Below are 12,307 nucleotides of genomic sequence, written 5' to 3' on the forward strand. Positions count from 1 at the left end.
AATAATAAAAATATAATCTTATTTGATGAATATAATACAAATATATAGCTTTTTTTCATATGAAAAAACTTAACTTATTGGATATGAAATTTACGTAATCAAAATTCTTTTACCCGTCACTTTTGAAATTTTATTCAAAGTCAAATGTGTTTAAAAAACAAAACATAACTTTTTGTAAAACATCAAATTCCAAGGTTGGGCACAAGCATTATCCATCCTCCAAATCAACCTCCTATACTTGGTGGTATAGGTATAATCTCTATATCAAAGTGGATATAGGTTGTAGCTATAAAAGCTTATTAATTGAATGCTAATAAATATCAATATGAATTACATTTAGTCAGTGATGGGTGGTATAGGTATAATCTCTATATCGAAGTGGATATTGATTGTAGCTATAAAAGTTTATTAATTGAATGTTAATCAATATTAATATGAATTAAGTATTAGGATAAATCTTATTAATTGAATGTTAATAGATATTAATATGAATTACACTTAGTCAGTGATGGGTGGTATAAGTATAATCTCTATATCGAAGTGGATATTGATGGTAGTTAAAAAAGTTTATTAATTGTATGTTAATCAATATTAATATGAATTAAGTATTAGGATTTTTTATTGGAGTGGTTAATATTTATTTTGTTAGGTAACATTTATAATTCTATATAGTGATATAGTCTATACTATCTATTATAATAAGAAATATGATATACTAGAGTAGATAAAGTTTGCTAGATATAATAGTTAAATTATTTCCAATAAAATTTGATGAGTGATTTGTTGTTAAATATTCATAATAATCATTACCATTTTTCATTTAAATTACAAAAATGGGTAAAGGAGTTTTGTAGATCTTTAAATTTGAAAATAGAAATAATCAAAATATTGTTTACAAATAATAAAATTGTTTAAAACATCTAATTTGATGGGTGAATTTGTTTTTAAATTTCTAATTTGTCCACAACTAAGATTTGCTTTAAAAAATTTTGAATTCCACACCTAAGTAACACCAAGGAGGGGCAATAGAAGAAATGGGGGGGGGTTGAGGATTCAATAGAAGAGACGCCGCAGACACCAGGGGGGGGGGGTGGGGTGGGGATTCAATCGAAGAGACGTCGCAGACACCAAGAGGATTCACCAACGCCCTCCTATAGTGAACATCTTCAGAAGACATCAATGGTTGGGTTTCTTTGAACTACTAAAAGTAGGTGGTGATGATATCACTCATGAATTTGCCATGGCATTGCATCCTCAAGGGGAAGATAGTGCCACTACTGTTGTCAGAGGATTGGACATCTCCTTAAGTCCTGAAACCATAAGTAGAGTGGCCATCTTACCCTTAGAGGTTCAATGGAGCAAAGAGGAGAAGGTGGTAAGTGTGACATCCAGGAAGAATTGTTTCATTCAGAGAGAGAAATCCATAGAAGATAAGAATGGAGTAAGAAGAGAAAGCCTACCTTACCCCTAGGATGAGGTGTCTTATCACATCCTCATATATATATATATATATATATATATATATATATATATATATATTGTGAAGGGAGATTTAGTGTGGTATATGCATATCAGTTTAGGTTACTTCGTCATTTAATATTAAAAGGAACTGCAAAGACTTAGTGTTCCCCATTTCCTCCTGCACTCAATTATTAAAATGAGCTAGAAGGCGGGGGAAGGAAAACATCAACACATAGCCCACCATGGCCTCATTAAGTTAATTGTGATGGATTCTTTGAGCCACTTAAGGAACCATGTCCTTTGGACTGATTTTGTGGACATGGACAGGGAGATCTTCATTGAAACCCAATCCATCACACCTGGAGAAACACCAGCCTCTAGCACTGGAGGTAGGGGAGGAAATACAAAAGAAGAAGAGGCATGTAGAATAGAGGAAGAAGGAGTAGTAGGAAAAAAGGGAAAATAAGTAGAGCTTAAGGGAGAAGAATTAGAGATTAAGGAAGAAGAAGAAGAGAAACAAGTAGAAGAAAAAGGAAGCCTTGAGAATACTTCTAAATCCCAAGGAAAAGAGAAGGAAGGACATCAAGCAAGTCTTTCTCCAGGGAATTAAGAGCAAGAAGTGGTTGCCACATTGGCCACATTGAGCACATTTTTCAATCCAAAAAGGATGTAACCAAGGCAAGGTCCACTATATTTCAAAATAAGGAATAACACCAGGACCAGGCAGGGGAAACCACAACCTCCTTCAAAGGTTCCCATCACTATTGAGAAATCACCCAATAAAAAGGGAGAAATGGGGCCTAGTGAAGGAAAAGTTGAGGAGATTACCTCTACTAAGGGAAAAATCAAACCACTTGTGACATATGAGAGAAGGCCCATCACTAGGGCAGTGACCTTCAAGAAACCCAAGACACAAGCTTCCCTTGAGCAAGCAGAAAAAGAGGAGCTACAGGAGAAACAAGGGCAACTACAAGAGAAACAAGAAGTGCTATAAGAGCAGAAAAATAAGCTATATGAAGGAGAAACCACCTTAAAAATAGATGAAAAAGGCCTCCAAGAACTTCAAGAACCTAATCCACATCCCAAATTAGGGTCCTATTACAAATTTATTGAGGGAGGAAGGATCATATCTGAAAATTTTGCAGTCCCACTCCTCTATGAATTGGAAAAGAGAAAGGCATAATGCATAGGTGGATGCAACTTTCCAAATATAAGAATGTAGAGGATGTGGACCTCATGGAGGAGAAAGTCATTGAAATGGGCAAGGAGTTGAGTGATTTGAGACTAAGAGAGTCAATTATGAGGGAGTAGCTATAGACAAAAAACACAAGGTTGAGAGAGCAACTGCATGAGAAAGAAACACAGCTTGCCACTATGGAAAGTCTCTCTATGGAATCCATATAGTTCGGGAAGCCATCAAAATCCTATGCTTTATTCCTCAAGGAATGATGGTTGCAATTCCAAATTAAGACACTAGCACAGTATGGATATTTTCCTTTTCAATACTACAGACAATTTATTGATTTTTGCAAACAAGTTAGTATGGAATATAGGGTAAAGGTAGCTGAATTCTATATGCACAATTTCATTATAACATATATGAATATATGGGATCCCAATTCAATATTGGGAGACATGCAACTAATGGAATTGGCATCTCGGTTGACTCATGAATAGGTAAGGGTTGAGGAAGTGAAAAAGATAATGACAAAAGAATAGAAGGAACCCTTGTATATCAGAGTAAAACTAGTAAGCCCTAAGGCTATCATCAGAAATCATAACCTTATTGCCTCTGATCCTACTTTGGCACCTAGATACATAGAAACCCAAGATCAAGCCATTCTGCATTTTGAGGACACTTTTAGGATTCAGGAACATAGAGTCTACAAGATTTTTAGAGAAGGTGGCGTGAATTACCCCACAATCTACAAATGGAAAAGTATCACTCTCCTAAAAGGCTAAGGAACCTTGGAAAGGACCCCATTATACAAAATAAGAAGGATTACAATATTAGACTTAGTCAACCTTTGCTGTTGGGATTACAAGAAGAAGGGAACTAGGTGAAGGAACAAAAGGTATGGATAGAGATAAAGACAAATGCGTGTTTTTATCCAAAGGAGGGCACACTAACTGAGGTGCTTTGGGATGTCAGAGAGGCCACCAGGGCCATGAATGAGCTTCATGTGGATGAATAAGTTGCTTAGAGGATGAGCAACACCTTCAGCAGGGGGGTGATGATGAGTCCCATCAATAGGTATATCTTGAAGTTCATTATGCTATCCTTCAACCTTAAAACTATCCTTTTCTCACATTAATTCACATTTTTTGTTATAATATTGTCATGCGGAAAGAGTCGATAGTGCAGACACAACCGACCTCCCTAGAAGCAAAAGCTTTCTAGTGACAAACAAGACAAATAAACACTACCTTTCTCTAAACATGCATTGAGAATACAAGTAATCAGGGGATCTTAACATACCTTTAGTCCAACGCTTTGTAGTAGTCCAGCCTCGCCGATCCGGATGAGCTCCTCCTTCTCTTCGAAACCTGCATTCACTAACAAGCCAAAAGATTAAATAGCACCTGATAAACTCATAAAACAATACATATCCATCATACAGACCAAGGAGTATATGAAACAAATCATGAATAACAATCTGTTGAGAAAAATGAGTTCATTTGTATTAAGAGGAAACAAAAGGAACCATTACAACCTGAGCCTTGGTGTTGTGCAAGTCCCTCCTAGGGTCCAGCAAGAGTTTTCCTTTACTTTGATCAGCTCACCCACTCTCAAATAAGGCTAGGAAAGGATGGGAATCTCTCCTCTCAAGCTTTACAAGGGAGTCCTAATTCCAGCAGCATCTACCCTTAGGAGTGTTCAGCTTTCAACCTCTCCTCCCTTTGGCCCAATGCCTGTATTTATAGTGCTCTAGAGGAAGTTATTCAGGTCCACCATCAATGGGATAAGCCCCTCTTTGGATGGGATAGCTCCCCTCTTGATGGGATAAGTTCCTCTTTGATAGGGATACATGAACCATCTGGAGGCGCTCCATACACGTCAAACAAGCTTCTAGAATGCTCTAGAAATGACTACAAGTAACTTTTTTGGAGTGAAACTTGCGCCTTTTGACCTTTACATGAGTACGCACCCTCCCCTTTACATACAGAGCGTACAAGTACGCAGGTATTGTGAACTTGGGGTGCGTACACGCAGGTAAGGATAAGAGAAACTGCGTACCCAGAGATATATAGATTTTTAATGACTTTCTCTCTTTCTTGGAGTTTGACATGGAGAGCAGAGGTATAAGACTTGCCAAGGAGGATAGTATGACAGTTGATGGAGCCATACTAACTGCAAATAGTCATGGTGACAGATTTTAGTGTAACAGATTGCTCCCTAAAGTGCGAGGCCTGTAGTAGATAAGGGTTTCATATCATCTAGGAAGGGTGAAGTACTTTATCATTTCAAGGATTATCTTGTGGAGAGCCCAGTCGGAACCTGCAAGTATTCAACACAAAATACCTATATAAGATCATATCATCACTGAGGTAGGCATTCCCATACTCAGATTGAAAACTTTAACTAATTAACTATCTACTGCTCTGATACAGGAATGATTTTTCAGTACATCATAATCATAGACTTTTGTAGACACATTATGGACACAGCCATCTGTTTATGATTAGTCTACTGTATAATGAATACAAAACTCCTCGCAGCCTGGATGGTAGAAACTAGATCCAGGGTCTTCATTTCTACTTCCCGAAAAGGTACGATTCTACCCATGCGAATAAATGAGTTGATGTCGAACATGGTAGAAACCACTTGATTACCAGTCAATGATGTAAACTGTTAACAAGCGTGAGAGAGACCACCTGTGATGTCAATGGTTCTCAAAGTACCCAGTACAATCCATGAGATGCGAATGAATGAGTTGATGTCGAACATTTCACGGAATCCTTCGATCGAAAGTCAATGATGTAAACCGTCGTCAAAGGCGAGAAACTTGCCATTGATGCATGCAGACTTCAAGGTACTAACGATTTCTAGGTCATCTTTCTAGATAATGTGCTGATGTCGATAGAAAGCGACCCGTTGCAGGCAAGCCCACAACACGAAATCATAGATCAAGTTGAAGAAATGTAGCTGTAAGGACTGACTCAGGGATGGTCAAGATGGATGACGGGTATTTTGCAGATGAATGGTTTATATGCAGTGACCTCTTGAACACATAACGACACAACAGATGGCTTGGTGACATTTGACCCAAAGTTAATACCTAGCTGAAGACTTTTAATGTGGTTTGATCAACTGTGAGGCAAAGGATTTCCCAACCCAGGTGAATGTAAAGTGTCGTGTTCAAGAGTGGTAATAAGGCTTCTTCTGAGATAAAGGATAACAAATGGGCTCATTTTTCTCTCTTTTCCCCCACCATTTCTGGCAAGTACCTCTTTATTTTTTACAAGCTTGAGGAGGATAACATATGCTTGAGTATAAGCTCATCCTTCGGATGAGTCCAACTTAGTTTTGATTCGAACCCTAAGAAGGAGTGGTCCGTTCCTGTTTGTAATCGAACAGGTCCTTTACTGTGAAATTTTAACGAGTCCAGTATAGGAGAAACTCGGCGTTTTTCATTTTTAGAGAGTCTGAAAAAACTAAAGAAGACTCCAGGTTGAACTTTTTCGTAAATTTGTGTCTCCCAAGCCCGAAAAAGTATAAAATAATACTTGAGAGAACCGCTTGATCTTGCGACCAAGGAGTACTTTCATGATTAGTGTCTCTGATCTGAAAAGTAAAAAGCGATCAAGGACACGTCGTTTTATTTCCAATATCGAATTTGAAAGGACAAAAATCCGGCAATCTTTTCCTGTTTTTTACGGTCAGAAAAGGGCTATAAGGGGACCGTCTTTTAATTCCGTTTTAACGAGTGTAAAAGAAACGCTCGGCAATCTTTTCATGTTTTTACGGTCAGAAAATGGCTATAAGAGGACCGTCCTTTAATTCCGTTTTAACGAGTGTAAAAGAAATGCTCGGCAATTTTTTCATGTTTTACGAGTCAGAAAAGGGCTTAAAGATGACTCTAAGGTTTCACTTTTTCGTAAATTTTAAAGAGTTCGAAAAAATGATAAAAATGTACTCATATGGCCGACTTTCAATTTAATTTACGAGCAGGAAAAGACGGAAAGAACTCGGCATTTTCATTTGTTTTACGAGAATGAAAAATAGCAAAATAATCTCGGGATTTTCATGAGTTTAACGAGTCTTGAAAATAACCGAAATTGACTCGAGATAGGTTTCATTTTTACAAAAGCTTGAAACAGAGAAAAACTATGCTTCAAAGTAGTTTCATTTTTACACAAGCTTGAAACAGAGAGAAAACTGTGTTTGATGCCCCCTAAGCATAATTGTTAGAGCGCATGCCCCCCCAGCTTCATTTCATTCAACCAGTTAGATGAAATGAAGGTTCAGTTACGAGATCATTTGAAAGACTCAACCTAAAACTGTAAGAAAAATTTGCAAAAACTGAAATAACTAACCTAAATATACAACTTAACATTTATGAGATCTAGTCAAACTCGCGACTCAATTAGAGGAGGATTTGTTTCATTTTTTAACGAGCTTGACACAGGAAAAGAACTATGCTCGGATTCGGTTTCATGTTTATGCAAGCTTGAAACGAAAAACTATGCTTGTTACAGGTTCACATGCCCCCAGCATAATGACGCAAAACGAGGTACATGCCCCCCAAGCTTCATTGCATTCAATGAGGTGGATGGAATGAAGCTTTAGTTTCAAAATCTTGGAAAGACTCGTGGGAGTTGTTTCATTTTTTAGTGAGGTTGACACAGGAAAAGAACTATCCTCAAAACCCTTGTTTCATTTTTTAAACGAGCTTGACACAAGATAAGGAACTATGCTCATAACTACTCTCTACAATCTACCTAACAAAAAACTTTACTCTAAAAACCTTGATTCATTTTTTAACGAGCTTGACACAAGACAAGGAACTATGCTCTAAAATCCTTGTTTCATTTTTTAATGAGCTTGACACAAGACAAGGAACTATGCTCATGACTACTCTTTACAATCTACCTACTTAACCTACCCTTGTTTCATTTTTAAACGAGCTTGACACAAGACAAGGAACTATGCTCAAAAAGTTCGCATGCCCCCAGTTTAATGATGCAAAATGAGGTACATGCCCCCCAGGCTTCATTGCATTCAACTAGATGGATGGAATGAAGGTTTACTTTCAATATTTAACTTGAAAAGGGAGTTGTTTCATTTTTAAGGAGGTTGACACAAGAAAAGAACTATCCTCATACCTGATTCATTTTTTAACGAGGTTGACTCAGTAACAGGAATTATCCTCAAAACCCTACTTTCTACAATCTACCTACATATCCTAAAATCTACCTGATTCATTTTTTAATGAGGTTGACTTAGTAAAAGAACTATCCTCATGCTAGCTTGTTTCATTTTTTAACGAGGTTGTTATAGGAAAAAACTATCCTCGTACTCACTGATTCATTTTTTAACGAGGTCGACACAGTAAAAGGAACTTTCCTCGTTCACACTGATTCATTTTTTAACGAGGTTGACACAGTAAAAGGAACTTTCCTCACGACAGCCTATTTCATTTTTTAACGAGGTTGATACAGGAAAAAACTATCCTCACAGCATCCAGTTTCATTTTTTAACGAGGTTGAGACAGGAACAAACTATCCTCGGGGCAGCCTGTTTCATTTTTTAACGAGGTTGATACAGGAAAAAACTATCCTCGTAATATTGATCATGGCTTCCAACTGGAAGAAAGACATGTCAATGGACACACCTTGATCATGGCTTCCAAGAGGTCTTCATCAGAAGGAAGAATACTTCTCTGGAAGGAACACATGTCAAGGGACTCAAAAGGGATAAGAACATCGTGTTCAAGTAATCCCATAGAGTTTTCCATGTCAATTACCGGATCTAAATCAAAGGAAGATGAGAAAATAGTGAGAGGCTCACTTACATTGGTAACTGAAAACATGGGACCAGTTGCCACATAATTAACCCGTGGCAGGGTAGATACCACTTTAGAATCAGGAACATTTAAGGGTGTCATATTATTGGTAGTTGAAACAAGACTAGGGAACGAAAGCTGGTCTACAGTCACAATATTTCCATTGTGAGGGAAAGACATCACGCGAAAGAGTGTCGATACGACAGCTTTCATTGCATAAACGTAGTCTCGCCCAAGGAGTAAATTGAAATCCAAGGGACCTCGAACTACCATAAGATCAATACAGACAGTTTTACCTTCCAAGGTAATAGAAAACTTAGGAAGGATCCCTAAAGGTTCACTAATGGTTCTGTTAAAAGCTTTCATATTCTGCGTAATAGGCGCAAGCTGAGGGGAACCCAAAGCTTTCCAAACAGTTGAGGATAAAATACTAACAGAAGCACCTTCATCTACCTGAGTACGATGTATGTCCCTACCACCAACCTTGAAAATGATTTGGAAAGGGATGGAGGAAGGAAGGCGAGGTTCTGTCAGTCTATTCCAATCAAAAGAAAAGACCTCAGTACTTGGAGGGGGTTCTGTAGAAATAGGTGAAATGCCCCCTGGCATAGAAGAATCTGATGTAACAAGAAGAACCTGAGCGGTATGAAGTTCACTCTCGAAAGGGAAAGTGGGATTGACCGAATGTGAAATTGAATCGACCACTTGATCAACTAATTGATCATCAACCTGAGTAACATGAGTTTCACTCCCCAATGGAAGAGTGTGATCGACTATACTTGAATTTAGATCAATCACTCCGTCAGTTGACGGTAGGTTGGGAGAAAGTTTACGGTAACCAGTTGGAAATTCTTGCTGTGGAACAGTAAGGTTTTCCAACAATGTTGAGGCTTCATCCATGTGAGGGAAAATGTGAGTTTGATGACTCCCTTTGCATAACTTACAAGGAAACCTAACTTTACCCTTTTTCCCAGGAACCTGACTATCACTGGTTGATGGATCAATGGAAAGTTGATGAGATTTTTCTGACCATACTTCCAAGACCTTTGGAATACCAGGACAATTGACAAGGAAGTGGTCACCCTTACAAAGCCTGCAAGGGTATTTGGGTTTACGATGCATGTTGGAGGTTTCCTCAACACAACTAACACTTACAGCCATGGTTGGTTGGTTGACATTCTTTCTTATCTTGCTTCTTCTTCTTCTTCTTCTTCTTCTTAGCCTCCTGGTTACTAGCATCAAGGCTTTTACCAGGCGAAGAGGAAGAAATGGAGGAAGAAAAATTAGGCGAAGAAGGTAAAGGGTCAACATAAGGTTGGTGATGTTGAGATGGTGAACTCTGTTGAGGTGAAGCATCTGGTTGAGATGGAACAATTGGAGTATTTTGGGCCAACGAAGTTGAAAATAACCATATCGGTAAACCTATTGTAAATCCAGGTAATGACAAAGTAGCCATATAAGGAGGAACAACATTTCCAAAGTAAGGAAAAGTACTAGGATTCTCGTTAGGAGGGGTTCCTAGGTTGGTAAATTCCGGAACATTTGCCATTATATTCAACTTCAGTGAATTTTATTAACAATTTATAACTAAAATTAAAAATTCACAATTCACACCTATGGTCTCTAAAAGTAAAAACAAACAAATTAACACGCGCTATCAAATCTAGGAGTCAAACCACACACAAACAGTAGCCTTCCGGACCGAAAACACTAGTTGGTGATGAAATCCAACATCGCAGAATTCAGTACAGAAGTGGCGGGTGGAACAGTTACCCCGACAACCTGCTTAATGAATAGACTGGACCAAGTTCCTCCACTTTAACCGTCTCGAGTGAAGTGAACCCCCCAGAAAATCCAAGTGAGTCTAGTCGACGTCTGCTCCAGGTACAGTGGGATCTTCCCTCCACCGTCACCTTGGGTAGAACCCTAAAGATAATGGTCACTAAGGTCACCAACAACAACAAATACACCTGGGGGAACAGTCTACGACCCGATAGCACGCAAGGGCAGAGTAACAAGCTCAATCCCCTTGCCGGCTCCTTGAAAATAATCCAAGGTTTACCGACAAGTGACCCCAGGCTCCTCGACAATAATCCGAGGTTTACCGTTTGTAGTACGTGCGTATCTGGCGTCTTTCCCAATGAAGGAGGATTGACACGGTCTCGTGCTTCTCCTTTAAGAGGAGCTTTCCCAGAGTATAAATGTAACAGTTGGATTTATCCTACCACAAGATGAGCTACGTGTTTGGTTTTGCTGTCTTGGAGAGTTAATTACTCTCCTACTCCAAGACACTAGCCTAAGCTATGTTGGTGTATCAGAGCCCTAGAAATGTAAAAATTACTAGATGAATTTTAATTAAGCGCTGTGTTATTAAGGCTGTTATTACTCAAATGGGTAAATGGATATGAAACCAATGGTGTTATGACCCGACTCAACTGAATGCAATCGAATATGATAATGTAATCTTTTCAATTCGATGAATCCTAACTAAAGTAAGGTGAGAGTTTCCATTCACTTCCAACAATGCAAGAATTGATCACTAAGAGAAAATAAAACAAATTCTCTAATGCACTAATTTCATCAAGAAAAACTAATGTAGGTCAATTCCTAAATAGTTTTTTTGTTTTTTTTGTTTTTGTTTTTTTTTTTTTTTTGTGTAAATTCAAATCAAAGAAAACTGATCTAAATCTACGATTGATTTTTCAGAATGTAAACTATGCAATTGTAATCTATGCACAATTCACTTGAAAAGTATGCAAATGTAATCTATGCACATTTTTCATTCATATTCTGAAAATGAGAATTCTAATTATGCAAATGTGATCTATGCAAGAGAATTCTCAAACACAAGATGATTCTAATGTAATCTAAGAACCAATCAAGTGCAAGTTGAGAAAATTGGGTGAGAGTTCCAAAGATCAAAAAATAAAAACACTCAAAGGCGATTAACACTCATACACAATTAAAGCAAAAAGATGCAAAATTGTGAAAGGACTGAGAGAAACCTTCAAGTAATGACCAAAGGAAATCAAATTAAGAATTTCTCAAAAAAGAGACTCAAAGCACCCAATTGATAAAAGCTTAAAGCAGGAATGCCAATAAAATTAGCCAAGATGAAAGCTTCTGACAGGTGAACAGTGAATCTGGGCAACAAAAACAAGCTATAAACAAAATCTAAAAGATAAAAAAAGAGAAAATTGAAATTTTCTAGGCTTTTGACAGGGGTACGCAAGCAGCCTGTTTGCACAGGTGCGGCCACGCTCTGTGCACAAAGCTGCAGTGCGTACAAGTACGCACTGTGCTTAACTCAGAGGGTGCGTACCTCTAGCAAAACCAAGAAAAACTAAAATCTAATTTAACCCTAAGCTATCCCACCCAAATACACAGTCAAACGGCCAAAAACCAGAAAACAAACGACTTGTCTCAGATCAAAGTTTCACACAAAGGAAAAATCATTCACATCAATGGATTCCCCAGTGGAGTCGCCATTTTGTCATGCGGAAAGAGTCGATAGTGCGGACACAACTGACCTCCCTAGAAGCAAAAGCTTTCTAGTGACAAACAAGACAAATAAACACTACCTTTCTCTAAACATGCATTGAGAATACAAGTAATCAGGGGATCTTAACATACCTTTAGTCCAACGCTTTGTAGTAGTCCATCCTCGCCGATCCGGATGAGCTCCTCCTTTTCTTCGAAACCGGCATTCACTAACAAGCCAAAAGATTAAATAGCACCTGATAAACTCATAAAACAATACATATCCATCATACAGACCAAGGAGTATATGAAACAAATCATGAATAACAATCTGTTGAGAAAAATGAGTTCATTTGTAT

The sequence above is a fragment of the Pinus tabuliformis genome, chromosome 3_1 (genome assembly GCF_031772625.1).
Source record: "Pinus tabuliformis cultivar Carrire ecotype Pingquan chromosome 3_1, CPIR1, whole genome shotgun sequence".
Taxonomy (NCBI): Eukaryota; Viridiplantae; Streptophyta; class Pinopsida; order Pinales; family Pinaceae; genus Pinus; species Pinus tabuliformis.